The sequence below is a fragment of the Lithobates pipiens genome, unplaced genomic scaffold (genome assembly GCF_037356315.1).
Source record: "Lithobates pipiens isolate NorthernLeopardFrog02 unplaced genomic scaffold, aLitPip1_a1.2 Scaffold_22, whole genome shotgun sequence".
NCBI lineage: Eukaryota > Metazoa > Chordata > Amphibia > Anura > Ranidae > Lithobates > Lithobates pipiens.
The window spans coordinates 123804570-123822335 of NW_027507784.1; the positions used below are offsets into that span (position 1 = coordinate 123804570).

The following is a 17766-nucleotide window of genomic DNA, read 5'->3' on the forward strand; positions in this document are numbered from 1 at the left end:
ACTTTTTATTTTCATATTGGATAGAGCAAAGGAGGGTTACAACCCCGGTCATATTTTTTATTTTTTGCCATATGTGTCTCATTGCAGAGATTTCACTTTCACTTCCTGTCCCATAGCCAACTTTGCCATATTACCCAGGAAAACAAAGCAGCATGGCATGTCTGTACACCTTGTTCATTTCCCTCACTTTGCTTGCAGTCCTATGGCTATTACACTTTCCAAGTGATTGTACGATAATAAGCTTTCGAGAGACCATCATGACAGTCATCTGAAATGATCAGATGGGACAAACATGAAAATCTTTATCGTACGATGCCAGAACGTATAATTTTTGTTTAACCAGTACAGCATTCACCCAAAAAAAAAAATCAAAAGAGCGAGACCACGCATACTTGGAAATGAAGAAATACATTACAATACCATGCAAAGCATTACATCAAATCCGAAGTTGTATTCTGTTGTATGAGAATTTTCATAAGTTGAGTAACCTCTTAATTTCAACATGAGACTAGAATGCAAAAAAACAATGGACGATGATTCGTCTGATAATCTCATTGTGTATGTGAGGCTTTAGTTAACAAAAACATCCAGGTTGAGCACCAGGCAGTTCACTACCTGAGGCCTGGAGAGGAAGGTAGGAAACTCACCAACAAGACTCACTGTTTTTTGATCCAACACTACTACCCTCTTCTGCATGGAATAGGGAAGTTAAAATTTATACAAACTGACTAATAAAAAAAAAAAGAGTAATAAGTGGATCTCCAACAGTCAGGTGTGCAAAATCTTCTCAATTATTACAAGTGATGAATAAATTGGGAGCATTATTGTAATCAGGCCATTTATGGCCAAGTTAATGCACTGTACAGAAGTGTTATGCTTTCTGAACTACAGCAAGCCTGCTGACTGTTCTTAATATAACGTGTCCCATTATATCTACAGTTCTCTTGAAAAATTTAGCAACAAATCTTCCCATGTGGATAGAAAACATAAGCAAAACAGGCAAAAATGTTATCACAATTCATAGGTTTGAGGCTTGGTCTTCCCCTCTCAAACCCCACTACCCTAGGCACTAGCTCAAGAGTGCAAGTACTGTATAGTGAATGCAGCCATGGTTTTCACATGTGGCTCCAAATCTCTGACACCTGACAGAACGGTCTTTGTGGTCCTAGTGCTATACCCCACCTCCTCCTGTGGTCTGGATATTCTACGGGGCCAAATTGTAATGTAAATTGCAGCAAAGCAGCACAGGACCCTTTCCCAAAGTCGCATCACAGCTGTGATGCATTGATCTGCATGGGCACCATTGGAAGCAATGTTATTTCTATTGTCATGTGACCAAAGTTGCATCTAAAATTGCATCAGAATACCTCTGGGATTTGGTTATGTAAGATAGCCGCCCCGCCCCCCCCCCCCCCCCCCCCACATACACACTGCTACCCTTTTTCCCCCAAACACTCCCCTTTTATCTTTTTTTTCTCTCATTTCCTACCTGAATGTGCCCATGAGAGCTCTCTAAGAAGTTCTTTTTGGGTACCCTGCTATTGTCCCACTGGTTCAAATGCATTTACTTCCATAATTTTACTATATTTACACCTCGCATCATGGAATGTTGTTCCTCTTTTTTTTTTATTTTATTTCCCCACATGTATCCTACCTACTCTGCCGAGTTGTACATTAGTCACATGCGTTGGTATGTCTCTGTTAAGTTTACATGGACCTACTTATGTCTACTACTTATGGTCTATCATGTATGATATTCTCTTTGTACTTTCTAATGTTGAAAACTTAATAAAACAAAATTAAATATAAAACAGTGTCATCATGAACCAGGCCTTAAAGAGAGACTTCACTTTTGATGATAAAAAACAACCATCCCAGGTTAAATGTATGTATTAAAATATATAGGAAAAGCTCATTAGATTAGATCAACAGATTATCACCTGCTTTTGTTTTGTAAATGCTGGGACAGGCTTTCCCCACTATCAACCTGAAGGAAATGGGAGTGTTGAATGGGAGAGTCTGCTTTCCATAATTTCATGATAAGTCCCAGTGTAGTAATAGGAGCAAACCTGCTGTAAAAAAAGAAAATACAATTAATGAACAATGAATGCAATTTCTGACAAGAGATATAAATCTGTATTGTACCATACAGCTAAAGCTTCACATGCCCCCCGCAAAAGAAAAACTCTTTGCTAACACAACATGAGTCACATTGGTTAGGAGATTTTATTAAACTGTACGCTGTCAGGCCCAGTTACACCATTATCAAGGATTTTCCAGTTTGGGATGTGCAGGGACATAACTAGAAGTCAAAGGGCCCCATTGCAAAATTTTGAAAAGCCCCGATCAGTGGCAGACAGCATATAATTTGTCCCTATTTATAACCTCTATACATTGGTGGGCAGAGGTAAGCAGCCTAAAATACACCTCTATAGGGGTTATTTCTATTCCTTGTAACATTGGTGGCCATTGTAATTGCAACCTTAAGGCCGGGTTCATATATGTGTGGCCGAGGGTTCATGCCTGGGGTCCGATGCGTGTTTTTTCACCAGTTCAGGTGCAATAATTTTGCCTGAATTCGCACTTGAACCAAACCCAAATACGCACAGGACCCTTTTGCAATCCACTCTGCGGCTGCCCCAGACCTACATGAATCGGCTCCATTGAGAGCCAGACACTCGTAGGTCATGCGAACTGGATGCTGCAAAATTCCGCATCCAATTTGCAGCCTTAAAGCTGCAGACAAACAGTTTGAATTAACTGCAGTCAGGGCTGCTGTAAGACTTGCATTCCTCCTCATGAGTCTCTACTGTGATGAGACTTTGTTATTTACCAAAAGCAGAGTCTTGCAGTCAGCTTGAAACTAAGCAGGTATTGGGTGGGCAAATCAGTGTGTAATTAATAAATGGAAAGGTCTACACTTCACAAACCCTGAACCAGAAATTTTATAGTGGATACAATTTTCCAATGAGCTACCATGACTGTAGTTAGGCCCTTAGGTGGCAAAATCCTTGTGCATAGACTTCATTAACAAGTCTTCAGGCCTTTTTGGTTTGCTAATAAAATTACTCAATAAGAGAATGATTGTAAAATTGAAAATATTATGAAATCTATGTTATCCATGGAAAACATTTACTGCCATTACATATAGTAAGACATTGCATGCTTTTTGGTCTTTAACCTGTTGCCCCTCATGCCTCATTGGATATTCTTGTGCATAATGGATATTTCAGGAACACTGAGGTGTAATGCCAAGTACACACGATTGGAATTTCGGTCAGCAAAAGACCGATGAGAGCTTTTCATCGGAAAATGCGACCGTGTGTATGCTCTATCGGAATTCCCGCCAGCAAAAATTTGATAGCATGATCTCAATTTTCCAGAGGGTAAAACTTTCTATTGGAAATTCCGATCGTGTGTATGCAATTCTGACGCACAAAATCTCACGCATGCTCAGATTCAACTACGAGATGGAAGCTATTGGCTACTAGGTATTGAACTTCCTTTTTCTAGTCCCGTCGTACGTGTTGTATGTCACCGCGTTCTTGGCGGTCGGAATTTGGTGTGACCGTGTGTAGGCAAGACAGTCTAAGCGGAATTTCCGTTGGAATTCCGACGGGAAAACCATCAGAGCTTTTTCAGACGAAAATTCTTATCATGTGTGTACGGGGTATAAGAGCAGCTAATTGATATTACCAAGATTAATTTTTCTTGGTAACAAAAAGATATACTTATGGATTTACCCAAATTTCCTATTAACAAATCTTAAACTTTAAAAACTCTGATACTGTGTGATCCTGAAACCTCTAGACTTACCTTCCATTTGTTTTCTGATACTAACATCTTGCCAAAGCCTGGATTTACACTTCATCATTTCTTTGCATTGCAATAATTCATGCATGTTACAGTGCGCTACATTATGTTAAGTAAATCCATCCATTTTAAATGGGCTGCCAATGCATAGGAATGGACCAAGAAATGAATACAGAACATTTTTTTCCAATGCAGCGTCCCCGCTGTCAGCATAGAATGTCTTAGTGGGGAGGATTCCTCTATCCACCTCCATTTTACGGATGGAGATATCCTTTTGTTTTTTTCATTCAGTCCACTGGCTGAATGGAAAAAAAAAACTATTTATCTATGGCCAGGATAAAGCCTGGTGCACACGGAACAGAAACTGTCTGAAACTCAGCCCATGTGTTCACCAGCCTGTCTGACAGCAGCCAGCCAAACAGGCTTCTATCGAACAGGCCTGCTGGAAAAGCAGTATCCAATCCTCAATTTCTTTTGGGGGGTGGGAGGGGTGGAAACCCTGTCAGAACACAATAGCTCAGCAGGGAGGTCACTGTACTAACATTTGATAGTTAGTACGGCGAGCGCCTCCATTTTTTTTTCATTCAGCCTGCTTGTTTGAACGGAAAAAATAACGGATAGTGTGTACTAGGCATAACAAATTCTTCCATCAAAACATATACGTTGAATGTAGGAATTCCCCCCCATGGGACATTGTATTCTGACAGCTGCACCCTCTGTCTAGCTTTATTGTGTGGACGTAGGAATCTGTTCATTTTTGTCGCTCAGCTGATAGAGAAAACATTTCCAACTCGTCCCTTTGACAGAAGTTGATCAAATGATTCACTACTGTTAAGCATGGACTGGCATAAACTGATGGAAGTGTGGCTGGTCCCTGCTGAGCCATCTGAATTTTGATCTGTGTATAGCCACCTTTAGTTTATCATGTTACTCTTCCCAAAAAACAACATGTATGTACAGTATATGAATGATCAGTCAATTGCCACTTGGATTTTACTACAAACTGGAATATATCTTCAAATGCACTGCTAAGCAGGCTGGAATATCTTTTTTTTTTTTAATAATGACATGTAAATAACATTTACTGTAGGCAGAGATATATAACACCTATTAACGAGCGAGGTGGCTCTATAGTACAGGCTTCCTTAGATAATCCTATAAGTACCAATTTAGCTCACAAATGTAATCACAGCCAGGGGATAATAGTTTATCATATTACCTACTTATATTTCAAATCCTTTTTCACTCAATAAAAATGTTCAACTAATGGTATCTGTAGCTTTATGTCACAATTTTGGTCAAAAGTAGCCATTTTGTGCAGTATAAACACGTGTTCAGAAAAAAAAGAAAACGTTCCTAATATTTTCACAAGTTTCATCACCATTTAGTACAGCCAGGAGAAAATAGCAAAACAAATTATATAATTATGTAAACAATGCCATACATTTTTTTCAAGCTTAGAACCTACAGTGCCTTGAAAAAGTATTCATACCCCTTGACATTTTCCACATTTTGTCATGTTACAATCAAAAACATAAATGTATTTTATAGGGATTTTATGTGATAGAGTGATATGCAATTAGCGGACCTCCAGCTGTTGCTAAACTACAAGTCCCATCATGCCTCTGCCTCTGGCTGTCATGCTTGTGGCTGTCAGAGTCTTGCTATGCCTCATGGGAATTGTAGTTCTGCAACAGCTGGAGGTCCGCTAATTGCATATCCTAGATAGACCAACACAAAGCGGCACATAATTGTGAAGTGGAAGGAAAATTGTAAATTGTTTTCAACATTTAAAAAAAAAAAAATATCTGAAAAGTGTGGTATGCATTTGTATTCAGCCCCTTTTACTTTGATACCCTTAAGTAAAATCCAGTGCAGTGCAGTGCAGGCGAACCTTGGCACCCCATATGTTTTGGAACTACGTTTCCAATGATGCTCATGCACTCTGCAGTGTAGTTGAGCATCATATAAAATGTAGTTCCAAAACATCTGGGGTGCCAAAGTTCGTCATCACTGATCTAGTGGAACCAATTGCCTTCAGAAGTCACCTAATTAATAAATGGAGTCCACCTGTGTGTAATTTAATCTCAGCATAAATACAGTTGTTCTGTGAAGCCCTCAGAGGTTTTTTAGAGAACCTTAGTGAACAAACAGTATCATGAAGGCCAAGGAACACACTAGACAGGTCAGAGATAAAGTTGTGGAGAAGTTTAAAGCAGGGTTAGGTTATAAAAAAATATCCCAAGCTTTGAACATCTCATGGAGCACTGTTCAATCCATCATCTGAAAATAGAAAGAGTATGGCACAACTGCAAACCTACCAAGACATGGCCGTCCACCTAAACTGACAGGCCGGGCAAGGAGAGCATTAATCAGAGAAGCAGCCAAGGGGCCCATGGTAACTCTAGGAGGAGCTGCAGAGATCCCCAGCTCAGGTGGGAGAATCTGTCCACAGGACATCTATTAGTCATGCACTCCACAAATCTGGCCTTTATGGAAAAGTGGCAAGAAGAAAGCCATTGTTGAAACAAAGCCATAAAAAGTGCTGTTTGCAGTTTGCGAGAAGCCATGTGGGGAACACAGCAAACATGTGGAAAAAGGTGCTCTGGTCAGATGGGACCAAAATTGAACTTTCTGGCCTAAAAGCAAAATGCTATGTTGCGGAAAACACTGCATATCACCCTGAAAACACCATCCCCACCGTGAATCATGGTGGTGACATTATCATGTTGTGGGGGTGCTTTTCTTTAGCAGGGACAGGGAAGCTGGTCAGTTAATGGAAATATGGATGGAGCCAAATACAGGGCAATCTTAGAAGAAACCCAGTTAGAGTCTGCAAAAGACTTGAGACTGGGGTGGAGGTTCACCTTCCAGCAGGACAATGACCCTAAACATACAGTCTGAGCTACAATGGAATGTTTTACATCAAAGCATATTCATGTGTTAGAATGGCCCAGTCAAAGGCCAGACCTAAATCCAATTGAGAATCTGTGGCAAGACTTGGAAATTGCTTTTCACAAGCGCTCTCCATCCAATCTGACAGAGCTTGAGCTATTTTTCAAAGAAGAATGGACAAAAATGTCACTCTCTAGATGTGCAAAGCTGGTAGAGACATACCCAAAAAGACCCGCAGCTGTAAATGCAGAGAGGTGGTTCGACAAAAGTATTGACTTGGCTTAGAATACAAATGCATGTGGAAAAAATATATTACTACGCAAGATATCAAAAAAAGTGATGCCCCTGTAGATTTCCTCTGTGGATAAAACGCATCGGTAAGGTTTATCGCTCCCCACATTGCTTTTATTAATTGTGATCACTTTTATTTAATTTTATATTATATTTTTAATACTTTTTTTGACTTGCACTATTTGGAGCCCCCCCCCCCCTCTTTTTTCATTTTACATAAATCATATTTTGATGAGAGTGGTCGCGGTGCTATTTTTGGAAAAGTCATTTGCATGTCGGTTGAGATCTATGTTGTCGTTGGAAGACATCTTTGGAGTTTCCAGATTCCTGTATCCAGCCGAGAGAACCATCAATCTGTGTGTTCAAGCTCATACGATTCGGTGTCGCTGACTTCCAGCCGCTCTGTTAAGGGTGTTTAACCTTATTTCACCTTTCGGACTCATTCACCGTGGATGTTTCATATTGCACTAATTTGAAGATTATCACTTCATTGATTTCATCTTCCTTTTTTATTTGGGACTCATGTTATGAGATTTGTGTAGAGACTTTTCATTTCACATATTTGTTTATTCCATTATGTTGGATCCTGGATTTCCCATACACTTTCCGTTGATTTATATATTTTGTCAGCACTACATTTTTTGCACTTTTTTTTTTTTAATACAAATGCACTTTTCACATATTTATTTGTAAATAATTTTGAAAAACATTTATCATTTTCCTTCCACTTCACTGTGTTGATCTATCACATAAAGGTGGCTGTTTATGAAGCAGTGATCAGCAGAGATCCCGAGGATCCCCGCTGACCACAACCCATAAACAGTTTATGAACCAGAGATAATCAGGGGAGAAGTGTTTGTTCTCCCGCCGATTATCTCAGCACACAGGGAATCCTCATTGAATGACACAGTTACAGCCAGTTTATGAAGCTGCGATTTCAGCGCTTCACTGGCGATCTGTGTCAGAATTCACCCTCCCCGATTCACCATCTCAGAGGTGGAGAATCGGGGCGTGAAGAGGGAATGTGGGGGGATCTGAGGAGGAAAGAGGAAGATAATTAACTTCCTTATACCATATATATATATATATATATATATATAAAATATATGTGTGTGTGTATATATGTATATATTATGTAGGGGGACTCTTTATTTTACTAAACATTAATCACGCTGTGTCTCCGTGTACTGAGCGGTGATAATTTATCACTGCTTAATAAACTGACATCTCTGTGCATCGGTGAATTTCTGGTACTATAATCTCGTAAAGTCTCACGAGATTGCAGTATCAGGGGCCGTTCTCCAGTGTTAGAAGCGTTTGTAGATCACTTCACTCCTCCAAGGGTGAAGTGATCTACTCCACTTCATAAACTGGCACATAGAGGCGAAAGATCTCCTCTGTGAATGCCGGAGAATGAAGCAGTGAATAGATTTCACTGCTTCATAAAAGAAAACCAAAATCCCAATAAAATACATTTACTTTTTGGTTGCCACATGACAAAATATGGAAAATGTCATGGGGTATGAATACTTTTTCAAGGCACTGTATATATGTAAAAGTATCAGGGAAAAAAAATATTTCTCTAGACAAGATAAAATGAAAGTAAGTTATGGCTTGACTATATAGGTCACTATATGCTAAGCGATGACAGATCCAGCATACCTGCAGTTCCAGACCTTCTGAATGGTTAAAAGTTACAACGAAGGAACACACTTGCCAAACTGCTGAATGGCTGTTAATAAATTCATGTTGGTTGGGATACCTCCTGCCCTTCACAACTTTACAGAATAGCGATGGTGGGCAGGGGAGTTTTGCAGGACAATGCTCAAAACTGTGGGACTGCAAGATATGTATCAAAATGTGGGGCAGTCCTGCAGATTGCAGGGCTCTTGAAAGGTATGGATCCATGCAGTGCATGACTACGGCTAAAAACAATGAGAGATAGACGGACCTCTGATCAGTCAGCTCACACATAGAAAGCCTGTGGACAGCTGAGACTAATAAATGAGGTATGGTGGACACATAAGACTAAAACATGGACCTAGGGACCTAGGAATGGAAGGCTTTATCCCTACAGTCTCTGGAATCCAGGACCAGAATAGAATTCAAAGTTGAATTCCAGGTATTCTCTCTTTTATTTATTTTTTGCATAGTTTAATTGGTTCAACTTGAACAAGTGTAAGTATGCATATTCCATACCTGGTGAATCCCTATGTAAGAGGAGAATGCGAGCAGCCTTCTGTTGTTAATCTGCAACAGGCCAGTGGCATGCTCAGCATGGGCGTTATTCAGAGAAAGCTTTGAATTTTTTCAATGAATGCAAAATGTTTTTTTGATTGGGCAAGGTGAACAGGTGGGACACTGATATCAGAATCTCCACCTGGTCTAATAAAAGAATTCCTTGTATTCATTGAGCGGTTGACCCCTTGTGTGTACAACGCAGCAAGTTCCAGAAGACAGCAAGGATCACTGTAGTAACGGTGGCTACTACAGTGATTCTTCTCTGCCACATGGATTGGCCAGGTATAGAATGTGAATACTTACATTGGTCCAAGCTGGACCAACGTAACTATGCCAAAAAAGATACCTGGTATTAAACTTTAAGATTGAAAGTAAACAAAGCTTGTTTTTGCCATAGTACTCACAAACACTGTAGCGCTTACCATGTGCAGGTGAGAACCTAGGAGACACATATACACCATCTACAATCCTGGCAGTCAGTGCCTTCACTAATTATATATGTATATATATATATATATATACACATATATATATATATATATATACTGTAAGGGATCTTCCCGGGGTAGGGTGTGTTTGGACACAGTTCACAGCAGACTTGGAATTTGATAAAGCAGATCTTGGCGTTTATTCGTGGTACAAACAGTCCAGCAAACAAAATATACAGCAACACCGTGCTTTCTAAGTACAACAAAAATAAAAGTCCTAGCCCGGCTGGGCGCTTACTAACAGGTTCTGCTCACCTATCTGACACTTACAAACACAGCGTCTTTCGCCTGGATATCGCAGGGTGAGTTTTAGCTCCAGCAGTGGCTGTGCTTGCAGCTTCCTTCAACACACAGATTGTTCATTCCCTGGCTGAGAAGCAATCACCTGCAGACCCTACAGAGCCTTTAGCTTCCCAGGCTAATTAGGATCCAAGCTCACCTGATCCCAAACCCAGAACTGGATCGGGGGATGTGGAATGACAGGTCCCTCTACCAAACCTACCTGCCATTCCATATAAACCCAGGCCCGGCAAAATTAAATAACAACTCAGCAGCATATCGCTGCTGAGAAACTGATCCATCCTGGATTTACCATCTCACACTGTGTAGCAACCTAGGTGAGATGTACACCCCCTCGATCACTTCTCCAGTGACATGTCTACATATCCCCCCCCTCTTTTTCAGACCGGAGGGCTGAGCCTTTTGTCCCCACAGACAACTTACCCTTGACAATGCGTCAGCATTTGCCTGTAATTTCCCTGGCCTGTGTTCCACAGTGAAATTAAAGTTTTGTAGGGAGAGAAACCATCTAGTCACTCTTGCATTTCTCTCCTTGTTTAACTTCATCCATGTTAGGGGGGCATGGTCTGTCACCAACTTGAATTTCCTGCCTAGCAAGTAATACTTTAAAGATTCTAGGGCCCACTTCACTGCCAAACATTCTCGCTCCACAATGGCATAATTTTTCTCGGCCGGGGTTAGTTTTCTACTCAAGTACGTCACCGGATGCTCCTCACCATTCACTACTTGTGAGAGTACTGCACCTAAGCCTGTGCTAGAGGCATCTGTCTGGACCAGAAATTCTCGCCTGAAATCGGGGGTGACTAACACAGGTGGTTGGCACAAGGCAGACTTAAGGCTTTGGAAAGCCTCCTCGGCCTCTGGGGTCCACGTGACCATTGCTGTCTTTCCGCCCTTTGTCAAGTCAGTTAGCGGAGCAGCAACTGAGGCAAAGTTCGGCACAAATCTACGGTAATAACCCGTAATACCCAGGAAAGCTCTAACCTGTTTCCTTGTCAGGGGTCTAGGCCAATTCTGTATTGCCTCAATTTTATTTAGCTGTGGCCTAACCAATCCTCTTCCAACAATGTAGCCCAGATATTTGGCCTCTTCTAGGGCTAGAGCACACTTCTCGGCATTTATGGTCAACCCTGCATCACTTATGGCATCCAACACGGCCTGTACCTTACAGAGGTGACTTTCCCAATCAGGGCTAAAAATGACCACATCATCGAGGTAGGCGGCTGAGTAATCACGATGTGGTCGCAGAATCAAGTCCATCAACCTCTGGAAAGTTGCAGGCGCTCCATGTAACCCGAACGGCATCACTACATACTGGAATAGCCCATCAGGGGTGGAGAAAGCAGTTTTCTCTTTAGCCTCGTCAGAAAGTGGAATCTGCCAATAGCCCTTTGTGAGATCGAGGGTGGTTATGTACCTGGCGTTACCCAACTTCTCAATCAACTCATCTACCCTGGGCATAGGATACGCATCGAACTTGGAGATCTCATTCAACTTTCTGAAATCGTTACAGAACCTCCAAGTTCCATTGGGCTTTGGGATTAGCACAATTGGGCTGGACCATTCACTCTGTGACACCTCAATTACCCCCAGAGCAAGCATACGTTTTACCTCGGCAGATACGGCTTCCCTACGTGCCTCGGGTATCCTATAGGGCTTAAGGTTTACTCTGCTTCTAGGCTCAGTTTCAATGTGATGATGGATGAGGTGTGTACGCCCTGGGAGGTCAGAGAACTTGTTTTTGTTTTTCTGTAAAAATTCCTGAGCCTCCTGTTTCTGTGACACTGATAGAGTATCACCTACCTTGACTGGAGGGATTGGTTGTGACAAATTATTAACAGTATTTGTCGCCCCCAAGGATTCCCTGTCTTTCCAGGGCTTGATCAAGTTTATGTGATAAACTTGGAAAGGCTTCCTTCTACCTGGTTGGTGCACCTTGTAGTTCACCTCACTGATCTTTTCAACAATTTCATAAGGACCTTGCCACTTCGCCAAGAATTTACTCTCAACAGTGGGGACTAGTATAAGGACCCTATCGCCTGGGTTGAATGTCCTGATTCTTGCGGACCGGTTGTAAATTCTACTTTGGGCCTCTTGAGCTCTCTGGAGGTGTTCCCTTACCAGGGGCATTACGGTGGCTATACGGTCCTGCATTTGTGCTACATGCTCAATAACACTCTTGTATGGGGTGGACTCATTCTCCCATGTCTCTTTTGCAATGTCTAGTAGACCCCTAGGGTGATGACCATAGACCAACTCGAATGGTGAGAACCCTGTGGACGCTTGGGGCACCTCCCTAATAGCAAACATGAGGTAGGGTAATAAATGATCCCAGTCACGACCATCTTTTGCCACCACTTTCTTCAACATATGTTTCAAAGTTTTATTAAATCTCTCCACCAATCCGTCCGTCTGGGGGTGGTACACAGAGGTACGGATGTGTGAGATTTTAAATAGTCTGCATAATTCCTTCATTACTTTCGACATAAATGGCGTACCTTGGTCAGTTAGGATTTCTTTGGGGATCCCAGTCCTAGAGAACATATAAAACAACTCACGTGCAATTGTTTTAGATGCAGTGTTTCTTAAGGGTACAGCCTCAGGATAGCGGGTCGCATAATCCAGGACTACCAAAATATACTGGTGTCCTCTAGCTGACTTTACAATGGGACCCACTAAATCCATGGCAATACGCTCAAAAGGCACCTCTATAATAGGGAGCGAAACCAAAGGACTGCGAAAATGTGACACTGGGGCACTAACCTGACATGTGGGGCACGACTCACAGTATTTTTTAATGTCATCATATATGGCCGGCCAAAAAAACCTCTGGAGAACCCTCTCTCGCGTTTTGTCAGTCCCCAAGTGTCCCCCAAGAACATGGTTATGTGCCATGTCAAGCACCTGACGCCGGTACGGCTTAGGTACCAGAAGCTGTTCCACAATCTCATCCTTAACCTTAGTAACCCTATAGAAAAGATCATTAGTCACCGAAAAATGTGGAAATCTTTTTTCAGCATCTGGTTCCTGAGGTACCCCATTCATTACAGCAACCTGCTCTCTCGCATTTTTGAGAGTGGGGTCCTGTAATTGTGCAGCCCCAAAATTATCTCTAGACACCTCTAAGTCTAGTATATTTTGCTCAGTGGGAGGAGCCTCCTCCTCCCCAGCCAGGACCTGTAAAGGAAAACAATCATTTTCATCCTGCATACTTTTATCATTCACAGTGGACAAGGCAACCCCCTTAGAGGTATCCTCACTCCTTTTGGGGATTTTTCTTTTTTCCCAGAGAGCCCAGAATAATGGAAAATCGCGTCCCAATATTACATTATGCATGAGGTTTTTAACCACACCCACTTCATATTGTACGGTGCCTTGTTCAGTCCCGACTTTAGCCAGCACTATAGGGTACATTTTTGTATCACCATGTATGCACACAACACTCATATGCTTTTTAGACTCTAAGTCCCCAGTCACCAGGCTAGCATGCACCAAGGTTACAAGGCTTCCTGAGTCCATTAACGCTTTAACAGGAAAGTCATTGATTGTAATATCGCAGATTTGCGGTTCAGTCTCTAGTCCAGGAACTGCAGCACAAGATGGTTCCGCAAATAGCGACTGACGCCGGCTAGCGTCACATTCCATGGGTTCAGAGGTAAGAGGGCAATGGGCCGACACGTGTCCCGCCTCATGGCATCTCCAACACTGGATAGGGCCTGGTCTCTTTGGCAAGGAGTCCTTTTCAGAGCCCCTTAGCCACCCGGGACCATCACCAGTCTTTTGTCCCTGAGACACCACTTGAGCCCTTTTCCCCCCATCAGCACCCCTCCACACTCCCCCAATAGATGGAAGTCTCTTACCAGCTGACGGCACAGATCTGGCGCTCCGGGGAGGTGAAGATGCTGCAGGAACATCACGGAGGTAGTCCTCAGTCGCCTGGAACCTCTCCACAAGGTTGACAAGTTCGTTTGCATTCTTAGGATCACCTTGTCCCACCCAGCGTTGCAAGTCAGTAGGAAGGGCTCGGAGGTAGCGATCCATCACGACCTTCTCTAGGATTTGTGCAGGAGTAGAAGTGTCTGGCTCCAACCACTTTCTTGCCAAATGGATTAGGTCATACATCTGGGACCTCGCTGATTTGTCCAGACTGTAGCTCCAGTTGCGTACCCTCCGGGCACGGACTGCAGTAGTAACTCCTAGTCGGGCAAGCATCTCCTCTTTTAGCCGAGTATAGTCCTTAACCTCTTGCTCACTGAGGTCATAGTAGGCCTTTTGAGGTTCACCTGTTAAATAGGGCGCAATTACCTCTGCCCACTCAGCGGCTGGTAACTTCTCTCGCTCAGCCACGCGCTCAAATACTGTTAGATAGGCCTCAACATCGTCCTCAGCAGTCATCTTTTGCAGCGCTTTCTGCACAGTCCTTCTCCCAGAAAAAATCTCTGGAGCGGCTCCCATCACCACAGGCGCCTCTCGATTTGCTATCAGGTGCTCAATAAGTTGTTGTTGTGCAGCCATGGACTGTTCATGTCGTCTATTGGCCTCTATCTGAGCCTGCTGTTGTGCAGCGATCATCTGCTGTTGTTCAGCCATGGACTGTTCATGTCGTCTATTGGCCTCTGTCTGAGCCTGCTGTTGTTGCAAACTCACTTGCATAAACTGCTTCAGCATCTCCTCCATGTTGCTGGACTGTTTTTGGAGTGTAGTTGCAGCTTTCACCCAGGACATCAGCAGCTGTAGCCAAGTCTGTCCACACCGTTGCCCCTAGCAACCGCGTTGCCCGCTACCTCCACCAATTGTAAGGGATCTTCCCGGGGTAGGGTGTGTTTGGACACAGTTCACAGCAGACTTGGAATTTGATAAAGCAGATCTTGGCGTTTATTCGTGGTACAAACAGTCCAGCAAACAAAATATACAGCAACACCGTGCTTTCTAAGTACAACAAAAATAAAAGTCCTAGCCCGGCTGGGCGCTTACTAACAGGTTCTGCTCACCTATCTGACACTTACAAACACAGCGTCTTTCGCCTGGATATCGCAGGGTGAGTTTTAGCTCCAGCAGTGGCTGGGCTTGCAGCTTCCTTCAACACACAGATTGTTCATTCCCTGGCTGAGAAGCAATCACCTGCAGACCCTACAGAGCCTTTAGCTTCCCAGGCTAATTAGGATCCAAGCTCACCTGATCCCAAACCCAGAACTGGATCGGGGGATGTGGAATGACAGGTCCCTCTACCAAACCTACCTGCCATTCCATATAAACCCAGGCCCGGCAAAATTAAATAACAACTCAGCAGCATATCGCTGCTGAGAAACTGATCCATCCTGGATTTACCATCTCACACTGTGTAGCAACCTAGGTGAGATGTACACCCCCTCGATCACTTCTCCAGTGACATGTCTACAATACATACACACACATATATTATATATATATATATATACACACACACACACACACACATTATATATATATATATATATATATATATATATATATATATATATATATATATATATATATATATATAACAGGGCTCACAAAAGTCACTCCTAGACAATACTTTTTCCATGGGCCAGAATTGCCAGAGAGACATTTTGGGTAAGTGAAATGGATCTGAGGCACTCTGTTCTTATAATTTATTTTGAGGGAAAAGTCAGTACTTTCAGCTGTCCTGCAAATTAATTATACAATCTGTGCATTGGCACAGGAACATAAGTACTGGGAAGCACTGGCAGCAAACCACTTATATCTTCGCCCCCTCCTCTCCTGTCTGTCCTTTTTTGCAAAAGTGCTGGAAGTACAGTACATTAGTATCTGGTGCTCAAGTATAAACAAATTTACTGAAAAAAGACAAAAATATTCCCTACTCATTAGCAGGGTATCATCTGAGACCTGTACAACAGGTTTAATAACTTTACACATTTTGCAAAATATGTGAAATGGCCTATGTAGTGCAAATACAACAATGTGTAAAGTGCTAAGTAACCTCAAGTAACAAGATTTTTTTAATAATCCGTTTTTAGAGCATTAAGAACAATGAAAGATTAAGACTCTTTATTGTTTTTTATATTTAAGGCCCCTTTCCCACGTGCGGATCATATGTCCGTATTTCATCCATCCGTTTTCGGATGAAATACAGACATACATGCATCCCTATGGGATAGCGGGTGTCAGCGGATGAACATCCGCTGACACCTGATATCATCCGTCTCCGCAATGGTCCGATTCTGCAGACGGAGAAAATCCTATTTTTCTATCCGTCTACAGAGCGGTTCGGATGAACACGGACAGACAGTCCATGTTCATCCGATCCCCCATAGAAGAGAGCGGAGATCTGACAGGGCGGTCCCTGCACAGTATGCAGGGACTGCCCTGTCATCCGCCGGCTCAGTGAGGGTCAATGGAGCGGTCCCTGCTGAGCAAGCGGATGTTCACGGGGTGGATCATCACAGATCCGTCCCATGTGAAAGGTGCCTAAAGCTTAACTCCAAAACCTTTTTTCTGTATTAAGTGAAGGAACAGAACCCAGAGGCACTGCAAGGCCCTGGCACACAGGTCTTCTATGTGTAACAGCTGGAGGAGCGCTGTGCAGTGTGCTGCTATGTGGCTCTTTACCACCCCACTGAGTGTGCAGCTCGAGTGGCCTCACTGTAAATAGCTGAAGAATGGACCATCTGCTCTGTGTGGATCCCTTGTTCCCCCCTAGCCACCACTGCAGAGGAGGGAATCACAGAGGTCCGAATGTGTCAAAGAAAATTGATTCCCCCACTCGCTCCTGTTCCCCCCTTCTTTCCAGGAAAGCACCAGAGGACCAATCTTAATAGATTGGAGGGGGATCAGGGAACATGTAGTGCTATTATAAGTATTTGTAGTGACTTTCATTCAACCAGGTGTGTCAGAGGAGCTGAGGCTGTTCTTGGGGTCAAGGCGCAGAACAGAGAACCCAAATCTACTAAGTGTCTCCTATGGGGGTAGCACTAAATATGCACAATAAACATCTGGAACGCTGTGTAATTTATCTACTTTTCAAAACTATGTTTCTTTATTTTTCATTTTTTTTCTCTAAGCAGTAATAATACAACTGATTTTAAATTTCTGTCCCATTTAGGTCTATGCATTAACATAGCGTGGGGTACTGAATTAAAACTCATGGAGGTCTGATTAGTAAACATTTCTTCCAGCAGAGGTCCGAATCGCATGTTTGTGCAATGACTCGGGTCCTTCACATCACAGCTCCCCCCCTATATTTCGCAATGATTCTTATATCAGTGTCCTCATTCCTTCTGCAAGCTTTGGCCCCCTTCACATCAGTCGCCTGCAGCTGTGGCCCCCCTTCACAGCCCCCTGCAGCTCTGGCCCCCCCTCACATCACAACTGTCTGCAGGTGTGACCCCTGTTCACATCTTATCCACCTACAGCTGTGGCCCCTCTTCACATCACAGCCCCCTGCAGCTCTGGCCCCCCTTGTCTGCAGCTGTGACCCCTGTTCAGATCTCATCCACCTGCAGCTGTGGCCTCTCTTCACTTCACAACCACCTGCAGCTGTGCCCTCCATTCTCATCACAGCTGCATGCAGCTATGGCCCCCCCTTCACATCACTTGCATGGGCTCACAGAGTGTAAGGCACAGCAGCACTGGATGGAGGGAAGGAGCTGGCAGAGTTAACTTTTCATATTAACAAGCTGGTGATTGGTTGCTAGGACTGCCCTGTCGTTAAGATGAGACACAAGGGACATCAAGG

At 43.1% G+C, this 17766-nt stretch overlaps 1 long non-coding RNA gene across 1 annotated transcript in view; it reads right to left on the bottom strand.

Moving 5' to 3' along the window:
• LOC143924135 (uncharacterized) overlaps nt 1-17766 on the bottom strand; it is a 27866-nt gene continuing 10100 nt past the window's right edge. Inside the window, exons 2-3 of the long non-coding RNA XR_013261827.1 lie at nt 1941-2072; nt 1-268 (exon numbers count right to left, since the gene is read on the bottom strand). This is a non-coding gene — a long non-coding RNA (uncharacterized LOC143924135). The remainder of the gene's footprint in view (nt 269-1940; nt 2073-17766) is intronic.